This window comes from Diadema setosum, chromosome 7 (assembly GCF_964275005.1).
Source record: "Diadema setosum chromosome 7, eeDiaSeto1, whole genome shotgun sequence".
Classification (NCBI taxonomy): Eukaryota; Metazoa; Echinodermata; class Echinoidea; order Diadematoida; family Diadematidae; genus Diadema; species Diadema setosum.
The window spans coordinates 42,531,963-42,542,612 of NC_092691.1; positions in this window are offsets into that span (position 1 = coordinate 42,531,963).

Genomic DNA, 10,650 nt, shown 5'->3' on the forward strand with positions numbered 1-10,650 from the left:
TCAGCATTGCCATTTTGCATAACTGACAATGAAGTAATAAATAATGTTAATGATTGTAGTTTCCTTATTCACTCATGATTGGATCAATTATCTTTTTTTAATTCATCGTCTTCCATACAGTGTGTTCCTAAAAAGGAAAGGCAACTTCAAAAGTCAACTGAACAATACATAGTTTTTTTCTTGTAATTTGTATAATGGAATAAAAAGTAGCTCTCCAGCTTTAATTTGACACCTTGCTTGCGTCAACGTTGACATGAGTTAGAGAGTTAGGGTTCTTTGAAACTTGGAAAAAGTAGATGTTGTATCATTTTCCTTCAAAGAAACCTTACTCGATCTGTAACAAAACCAATGGCAATGTTGACGCAAGCAAAGTGTCAAATTTAATAACTTAATGAGCTACTTTTTAATCCAACACACAAATTACAAAAAAAAAACCCTATGCATTTGTGATATAATTTACCTTTTAGGTTTGGTTTCCTTTTTTTAGGAACACACTGTAGAAACACTGGACTGATTTGGGTGGAATTCCCCTTTTATCGAGGACTGCCACATAGGCATGAATTGGGAGATCATTATGCATTAATGCACCCCTTTCAGACACAAACTAAGGGTCTAAGGTAGCTAATAATACAAACTGAGAACAGACTGTATTTTCTGCTTGCAAAACGGGCAATTTCTTCCTTCATAATCTTCAAAGAATGTGCTGCATGGAAGACAGAGTGTGTGCCCACATGGAATGAAAAAGCTGTCTTTCTTTCTATCACAGCATATCCCACACAGTCCTTGTGATTCTTGCTTGATCAGGACCTATATCAAGGGTGAGAGAAGATGAGGAGGAAGATGATCAAAATTAATACCATGGTATATATTTTACCCAAAAATGAAATCAAAACCATCAAATATAACAAGCGAATGCGTGTGTGTGTGTGTCCGTCCATGCGTCCGTGCGTCTGTCCGTGTGTGCTAAAAAAATGTAAGAAAATGCTACTTCTCCGTCATTTCATGGCTGATTTTGATTTTGATTGTTTTATCTGATAGGGCTTGGTGAGGGCTTGCAAACTTCTACACGAAATAGTGAAATTCATTAATTATGCAAATTCATGCAAATTTATTCAGCTTGGATAGATAACTTATGTCACCATGATGACATGTAACTTTTCAGATGTCGACTTGGCAAGATACGTTATGTAGGCATGACGACATGTAACTTTTTAGATGTCGACTTGGCAAGATACATTATGTCACCATGACGACATGTAACTTTTTTCGATGTTGACTTGGCAAGATACCTTATCTCACCATGACGACATGTAACTTTTTAGATGTCGACCTGGCAAGATACATTATGTCACCATGATGACATGTAACTTTTTAGATGTCGACTTGGCAAGATACCTTATCTCACCATGACGACATGTAACTTTTTAGATGTGCCTTGGCAAGATATGTTATGTTGCCATGACGACACTTAAATTTTTAGAAATCGACTTGACATGATAATTTTTGTCTCCATGTCAACTTATAAAGTTGATAAGTCGACATGATAGAGCTATTATGTTGACTTGACAAGATAAATTATCTCGCCAAGTCTCCAAGTCGAATGGCACTTTAAAGCTTCCGTACGTTTGGGACAAGAAGTCAAGATGACAAGTTGTTGAAACTCGGCAAGTCGACTTGTTTGTGCCAAGAAGATATGATAACGAGTTGTTGAAACTCGGAAAGTCGACCTGCTTTGGACACTTGTTATATTTGATGGTTTTGATTTCATTTTTTGGTAAAATATATACCATGGTATTAATTTTGATCATCTTCCTCCTCATCTTCTCTCACCCTCTTTATAGGTCCTGATCAAGCAAGAATCACAAGGATTGTGTGGGATATGCTGTGATAGAAAGAAAGACAGCTTTTTCATTCCATGTGGGCACACACTCTGCCTTCCATGCAGCACATTCTTTGAAGAGAATGAAGGAAGAGATTGCCCGTTTTGCAAGCAGAAAATACATTCTGTTCTCAGTTTGTATTGTTAGCTACCTTAGACCCTTGTTTTGTGTCTGAAAGGGTGCATTAATGCATAATGATCTCCCAATTCATGCCTATGTGGCAGTCCTCGATAAAATGGGAATTCCACCCAAGTCAGTCCAGTGTTTCTACAGTGTGTTCCTAAAAAAGGGAAACCAAACCTCAAAGGTAAATCATATCACAAATGCATATTTTTTTTTTTTTTTTTTGTAATTTGTGTGTTGGATTAAAAAGTAGCTCATTAAGTTGAATTTGACACCTTGCTTGCGTCAACATTGCCATGGGTTTTGGTACAGATCGAGTAAGGTTTCTTTGAAGGAAAATGATACAACATCTACTTTTTTCCAAGTTTCAAAGAACCCTAACTCTCTAACTCATGTCAACATTGACGCAAGCAAGGTGTCAAATTAAAGCTTGAGAGCTACTTTTTATTCCATTATACAAATTACAAGAAAAAAACAACTGTGTATTGTTCAGTTGACTTTTGAAGTTGCCTTTCCTTTTTAGGAACACACTGTATGGAAGACGATGAAGTAAAAAAGCATAATTGATCCAATCATGAGTGAATAAGGAAACTACAATCATTAACATTATCTATTACTTCATTGTCAGTTATGCAAAATGGCAACGCTGATGAAATCACAGTATTTTTAGGAGTAGTTCTCCATTCACATTTTACACAAAATTTCTCATTTTCCAGAGTATGTATTTTCACATCTTAAACTCTGAGTATATTCAGAACAGTTGTCACTCTTTGTCAAACAACTCCTTAGAGTATAGGGTAGAAAAAATGTAGCTTTCAAGAAAATTTAGAAAATGGGAAATTCTTATGTTCAGAGAATGCAATGGAGACTTGATGACCCATGCACTATGACGACATGTAATTTTTTGTAAGTCAACTTGGCAAGATACCTTATGTCACCATGACGACATGTAAGTTTTTAGATGTCGACTTGGCAAGATACCTTATGTCATCATGACGACATGTAACTTTTTAGATATCAGCTTGGATAGATAACTTATGTCGCCATGATGACATGTAACATTTCAGACGTCGACTTGGCAAGATACGTTATGTAGGCATGACGACATGTAACTTTTTGAGATGTCGACTTGGCAAGATACCTTATGCACCATGAGGACATGTAACTTTTTAGATATCAGCTTGGATAGATAACTTATGTCGCCATGATGACATGTAACATTTCAGATGTCGACTTGGCAAGATACGTTATGTAGGCATGACGACATGTAACTTTTTGAGATGTCGACTTGGCAAGATACCTTATGCACCATGATGACATGTAACTTTTTAGATATCGACTTGGCAAGATACATTATGTCACTATGACGACATGTAACTTTTGCAGATGTTGACTTGGCAAAATACCTTATCTCACCATGACGACATGTAAATTTTTAGATGTCGACTTGACATGATAATTTTTGTCTCTATGTCAACTTATAAAGTTGATAAGTCGACATGATAGAGCTATTATGTTGACTTGACAAGATAGATTATCTCGCCAAGTCTCCAAGTCGAATGGCACTTTAAAGCTTCCGTATCAAAGCTTCCGTATTTTAGATATCAGCTTGGATAGATAACTTATGTCGCCATGATGACATGTAACTTTCCAGATGTCGACTTGGCAAGATACGTTATGTAGGCATGACGACATGTAACTTTTTCAGATGTCGACTTGGCAAGATACCTTATGCACCATGATGACATGTAACTTTTTAGATGTCGACTTAGCAAGATACATTATGTCACCATAACGACATGTAACTTTTTAGATGTCGACTTGACATGATAATTTTTGTCTCCATGTCAACTTATAAAGTTGATAAGTCGACATGATAGAGCTATTATTTTGACTTGACAAGATAAATTATCTCGCCAAGTCTCCAAGTCGAATGGCACTTTAAAGCTTCCGTACCTACCCATTTTCGAGATAACTGTTTGTTTTTAATTCTTGTTAACTTGTTTTATAAACTAGAAACATTATTGCAGGGATTAATACGCAGTGATTTCTGACAATCCATTGAGGCTATTTTTTTTAAAGGAAACCAAACTGCTGTGGAAAATTCATTAACGGCTTGGGAGAAATATTGCTCTCATTTGAAAAAAAGATCCTAGTGTTTTATATCTTCCTTCTTTAATATTTTCATTGAGACAAGATCCAAAAATTATTCATTACCGTGATATGAACGTTGTCACATTACAAGAGCTTACCTGATCTGTAGATTTGTAAACTGCAGGGAAGAAATACTGGTATTACCAAATATGACTGCTCCTCCTCTCTGCTAAACCGAAGGGTCCAGCTGTCTACAGCAAAATGAGAAAGAAGAACACTGTTCATGATATAATAAATGCAAACAATATACGTTATATTGATGAAACATAAACGAAACAAAACATTATTGACCATAATTGATTTCTTCACTGTATTCTAGGTCAAAGCGCTGCTCTGTCAAGTAATCCATAAACAAAACAAAGAGAGTTACGTGTGATTATGGATGATTTGGTTTCTCTTGTTTTCAGGAAATTTATTTTTCTTATCAAATGGAAACAGATTATAACAGCTACTGGAAAATTTTAAAAGGTTGCTAAAATTGTCTGTCTTGAAGGAACGTTCACAGTTTTGTAATCCGAAAATGAAACGAGCTCGCTATTTCGAAGGTGTTTTTTTTTTTTTTGATAAAAAAGTGAAACAAGTGCTTTATTTTAAAAAAATTGCTAACCCGAAAATGAAATGAGGTCGTTTATATTTCGAAGGTTCGTCAATTAGAAAAGGATGGAAAAAGAGCGTAATTCCGGAGATTAATTCATTAATCAACAAAAACAGGAAAAGAAAAAAAAAAACCCCCAAAAAACGAAAAAAAAACGAAAAAAAAAAAACAAACAAAAAAACAAAACAAAAACACACACACGAAAAACGTGGGTACGCACCTTCTTCTTATTTGGTGCTTTTAACCTATATTTCGAGAGAGGTGAAGCCGAAACTGCCTGATGCAAATTTTGCATTCTTTAGGGTTTTGAGTCATTTTCGTGTTTTTTTGTGTTTTTTTTTTGGTAGCCAAGTACAAAACACAAATTACAAGTACAAAAATTGAAATTCCAATCTGAACATTTCCTTACAAAATGACGAAGAATTGGAAATGAATTGATTGTCTTATTCTATTTCAAGGGTGCTAAAGCCAAACCTGGTTGATGCAACTCTTGCATCTTTGAAAGTTTTAAGATATTCACATGTATTCTTTATCAACACAAATTCTTTTACATTTTTTTTTAAATGGTGAAATATTGTGATCTAAAGTGAAACAGGGAATTAACCCCAGGCCGGAAAGCAATAATTCATATCTTTATTTAGTCAGTTGAGCTAGTAGGCCATATCACCCAAAACACAATGGTATAAAAAATGGCCTCATGGTGAGTTTATACACTGTATACGCGTATTGCAAAGCTTGATATGAACTTTATACTAAATCTTTCGAAAACAAGATATCAATGAAAATTTCATTTTGCCAAAATAGAAGTACAAATGCCGCCAAATATGGCTGGAGAGATGTCAAGTTACTCCATTTTGGCTGCTGTAAATAGTGAAGCATGCTTCAATAGGTGTCGAAACTTGCCTGATATTCTTACACCTTTTGAATTTCCTCTCATTTGCTTATATAATCAAAGTTGTCACATATTCTGATTACGTCATTACAGTTGGCTGCATCCAGAACCATTTTAAGATATCAATATTGATTACTAAAGCATTCTGCGTAGCTATAATATTCTTGCATGTGTACTTGATTATTAATTGTTACATTTCGTTTTTGTTTGTTCTTTTGTTTGTCTGTTTGTTTTTTGTTAACATCGCGCGTTACCTGTGATTACGCCAACCACTCTTTGTAAATATACTTGTATGTTAGGTTACATATATAAGTATAAAAAAGATCCAAATCGTGTCTTAAACATTATCTGCAAGACTACTAAAAACTTTAGCTAGTCTGTCACAATATGGTGGACTAGCTTATAAAACTAGTCCTGCATGCTAGTCCAGCAGGACGGACTATTAGAAATGCCAATTCACACGTATCGATACTTGCGACGAAAACAAGTCGAAAATCGCGTGAGTCGAAAAAAACTTTGACTCCACCAGAAATCGAATATCGCTTGTGTCGAAACACTTTCTCTAGACCCAAGCTCTTGTACTGATAAATGAAGAATTTCTTTCAAAAAGCTGCTAAATGCTTTTCTTTTTCATCAAACTGAAGTTTTTGACAGGAAGTTATCCATAGTTAAAAGTCTCATAATTGTACTAAACTCACCAAAGTGTTGAAATTCTCGTGGGAAAATTAAGAAATCAGCTTATGGATAAAAAACTTCATTCCACGCAGGACGCGCTAAATCTATTTCTTTCTTTTTTTTCCAAAAAAAAAAATGTGCTAAATCAAGGTGGATTCAATCTTAAACCTCGTGTTTATGCTTGATCACACTTGACCCCAAAGTAAGGTCAGGCTCTCTTGTCTGTGTAGCTTTCCAGATGACCCACATGTTACTTGATTATTAGCTGGGAAAATTTTCATTTTCTTGCATGTTAATTCTTTGGTGAGACAGAGGAAACAGGAGAAGAATATTTGTAGAGATATCAAATTATCCCGGAAATAATAGGCTCTATAATAAAGTTCGGAGTGTATCGTCCAGAGTTCAGTTGTTCTAGAAGCCTAATTCCTTCTAATCTATTTAAGTATGTTCAGATATGTCGTCTTGTTAAGGGCCCGGGGTGGGTCCAATGTATAAACAGGTGTTGGCCGGCCTACAAAAACAAACAAGCAAACAAACAAACAAACAAACAAACAAACATCTTGTCAGATGAAAATTCGGTAAGTCTACCTCGCCATCAGGATAGTTTGATTTAACCAAGTTTCTTAAAAACATAACAGACACGATTCTCGGTATTCATAGAGGTAACGAGCACCGGTGCGAAGTTCATCCATTTTATTACATATAGACCGAACATTTCCCAGAAGAATTGAAGGAAGTGGTGGTTTTGCCTTACGACTCCTTACGCGGTTTCGAATCCCTCCTCGTTTCCCGCGCTTTCGTGGTTTGATCTCACTGGGAAAGTTTTCATATCCATTGGGTCGTGGTATCGGTACTTGCGGGCGGAGTTCCAGTAGTTCCAACCGGTTGTACACGTTGAGTCCGTTAGTATGGGACTTGCAACATTTTCCACGAAATGACAGGACATAAGACACAAAACGAATACTACCGAGAAGACACGGAATACACAAGTTTAGCCAGACATGATGACAGACTTACAAATATTGACGCACACGAAATTGTGGTAAAAGATTCAAAATAAGCGTCAAACTCGGAGAGAAAATGCCAATGGCGGTCGCTAGAGCAGCACCCTCAAGAGGCAATCATTTGCAGCTGGCGACCGGGGTTTAATGAATAAGTACAAAAACGGATTGACCGAGAGATTAATTGGCTTACAAGCGTAAACTTGAATGTCACTTTTCTCAACACAACACTCGTGCAGCATGGCGGGCCATGGAAATGATTATGGGATACAAATGCAAGAACAAAACATTTGATTTTTCTGCGGAATTCGTTGATGAACTTAATAACTTCTCTGGTAGATTTGAAGTGCATAACATTCAGAAAGAGAATGATGACTTGCAACATCATCTACAACAATTAATCACGCAGTCTGATGAGAGTATGAGGGTGTGTGTAAGTGAAGAAGATGTTAGAAAAATTGTAGGAAGGGTTAAAGTAAACAAGGCCTCTGGTCCAGACAGAATAAGCAACAGAGTGTTAAAGGTCTATAATCAACAGCATGCTCTATTACTGAGTAATATATTTCAGATCTGTTTGGATACTGTTTGGCAATATCCTCAAACTATGGAAAACATCCATTGTTATTCCCATTCCTAAGGGCAATAAAGCACAAGAGCTCAATGATTTCCGCCCTATTGCACTAACATCCAATACTATGAAATGTCTGGAAAGGTATCTTCTCGCTGAGTTGTTAAAGGAGACACATGGATGCATAGACCCTTATCAGTTCGCATATCGTTCAAACAGAATCGTCGAAGATGATACCCTCGTTTGTCTCCATAAGATATACGCACATCTTGATCGCGGCAAGTCGTACATTCGGTCTGTTTTTATAAACTTCTCGAGTGCATTCAACACGTTTGCGCCGAATTGTTTAGTTCACACGCTGATAGACATGACCGTAAATCCTAGACTCATTCTTTGTATCAAGAATTTTCTCAGCTTTAGGTTTCAATCCGTTACAGCTGGAAGCCATCGGTCTCAAACGATTGTAACCAACATAGGAGCACCCCAGGGTTGTGTTCTATCACCCGTTCTGTTCTCACTATACAATACAAAATGTACGGCCACAAAACCATCATGCAGTATTCTGATATATGCTGATGACCCCGTGATAACGGGGTACTTGTTCAATGAACCCGATGACTATGTATCCCAGGTTAATGATTTTGTCAGTTGGTGTGAAGATCATCACCTCTCTCTAAATTCAAAGAAGACCAAAGAAATGATCATCGATTTCAAGAAAGACAGTGCACGACACGAACCTCTACGGATTCATAGGGATGTCATTGAACAAGTTCACGAGTATAGGTATTTAGGAACAGTTGTTGACGACAAACTCTGCTGGAGACAAAATTGTTTGCCTATTCAAAAGAGATCAAATCAGAGGATGTTTTTTCTCCGGAAACTTCTTAAGAAGTTGCAAGTTGACAGGACCATCTTAACCCTGTTCTATCAATCTGTCATTGAAAGTGTGGTCACCTTTGGCATCATTATTTTATATTTTCGTTAATCTGACAAATGAACAAAGGGGCAAAATTGATCGAACACGGAAAGTGGCACAGAGGGTGATAGGCTATCAGAGCTCCAATCTACGCAATCCTTGTATGCCAAGCGTGTACTATCTAAACTGCAGAAAATAATGACAGACACCTCCCACCCACTCAATGGCTGTTTTGTGTTTTGTTTGTTTGTTTTGTTTGTACGTGAATTATGGTTTCACTCTCTTTTGGAGCTGTATAACTATAAGTCAAATGTGACACTGCATCACAAAACCAACAAAAGTCGCCAGACATGGATTTTTAGTCAAGGTCTTAAGGGCAGATTCTGAAAAAGTAGACTCTAAGCTTTAAGATAAAGTAGGCCTAATAACTCAATTCAAATGGACTCTCCTGACCTGTCTAGATATTAGAAAGAAAGCACACACTCTGAAAAAGTGTGAACAGAGAAAAGAGGCTCTGAAGTATAGAGTCCATCATATCAAGCGCTTAATCTTTCCCAAGCTGTTGTAGCCATCGGTAGCTGTGCAGTGAATGGGACAAAAACAGGATGTGGACCACCATACCAACAACAATGAAAAGATTATAACATAAGGCTGATATTAAGCATACTCTATCAATACATGCTGACTATGATTTATGCAAATTTTTAAAGCAGTAGCATTATCCTTTCAAAAGTTATTACAGTTGAAAATGAGAGAGTGTAAAGGATTTTAAGACATACCTAATCACACTGTATTCTACAAAGAAGGTTGTAGAAAAACTGCTGAAAACACACTTTTCCCCCTTTTAATGATCCCAAAATTAAAAGTTATGTAGAGAAAGAACAGTGTTTTTTTCAGAAAAAAAAAACTACAACTTAAAATTTACTTCGTTAACCCACTTTACCTTTTTTTTAGTCCTCACATAAAAATAAAATGGTACGACTTGTTGTTGGTTTTGTGATGCACCGTCACAAAATTAATAAATGATGCGAAATTCATGACTGTCAGTATATTACATCCATCTACTGTGCCTCGTTGTATGTGTTTTGAATTTTGATTTATGAAAGTAGTGAGCACAGTCTTTCAGATGCACGTTTTGTGCTCCAATTTTACATACACATTGCTTATAAGGTGATCCTTATGCTTTATTTCTCGATAGGCCAGGATATCGTATGAGAGGCCACCCGTATTTCGATCATGTCTTCAGCAACGTGTCCTTTGTTGCTGAAAGTTCAAATACCGTTCCAGTTGTGGTATAGATTATTTGATAGATTCTCTCTCCGGTCAGTTTTCACGCATTCAGCACCCTTCCGTTTCTTTAGAGACCGAGACTATCGGTCCTCGCTACAAGGTTCATTAATTGATTGTTGGCATATACACCTCTTTTTTCCTCACATTGTTACCATAATATACTCTTACACGTCTTAAACACTACATTAGCTGGCAGACTGATCCCAGGATTCCATTTCACAAATATTTGCAACCTTTGTATGCAGATTATCCACTTCTTCTATCGTACAATAAAGAACACTAGACCTTTATTCAATCATATCATTGATTTGAAAGGGTAAAGGGCATACTTTGATATTTGATTTATCGTCCAATTTGATACTTGTGTAAGCATTTAATTATAGAAATGATCATTTCCAACAGTATAAACATTGATTTTTTTTTTTTTTAAATAGAGATTTAGTTGCCGTGAATGTCGGTGCAAATAGCATTGATTACTAATAAGACGTCACCTGAAGGTAAAACTTGAAGACACAATAAAGCAAATAATTTCCACACAACAATAGATATATAATGT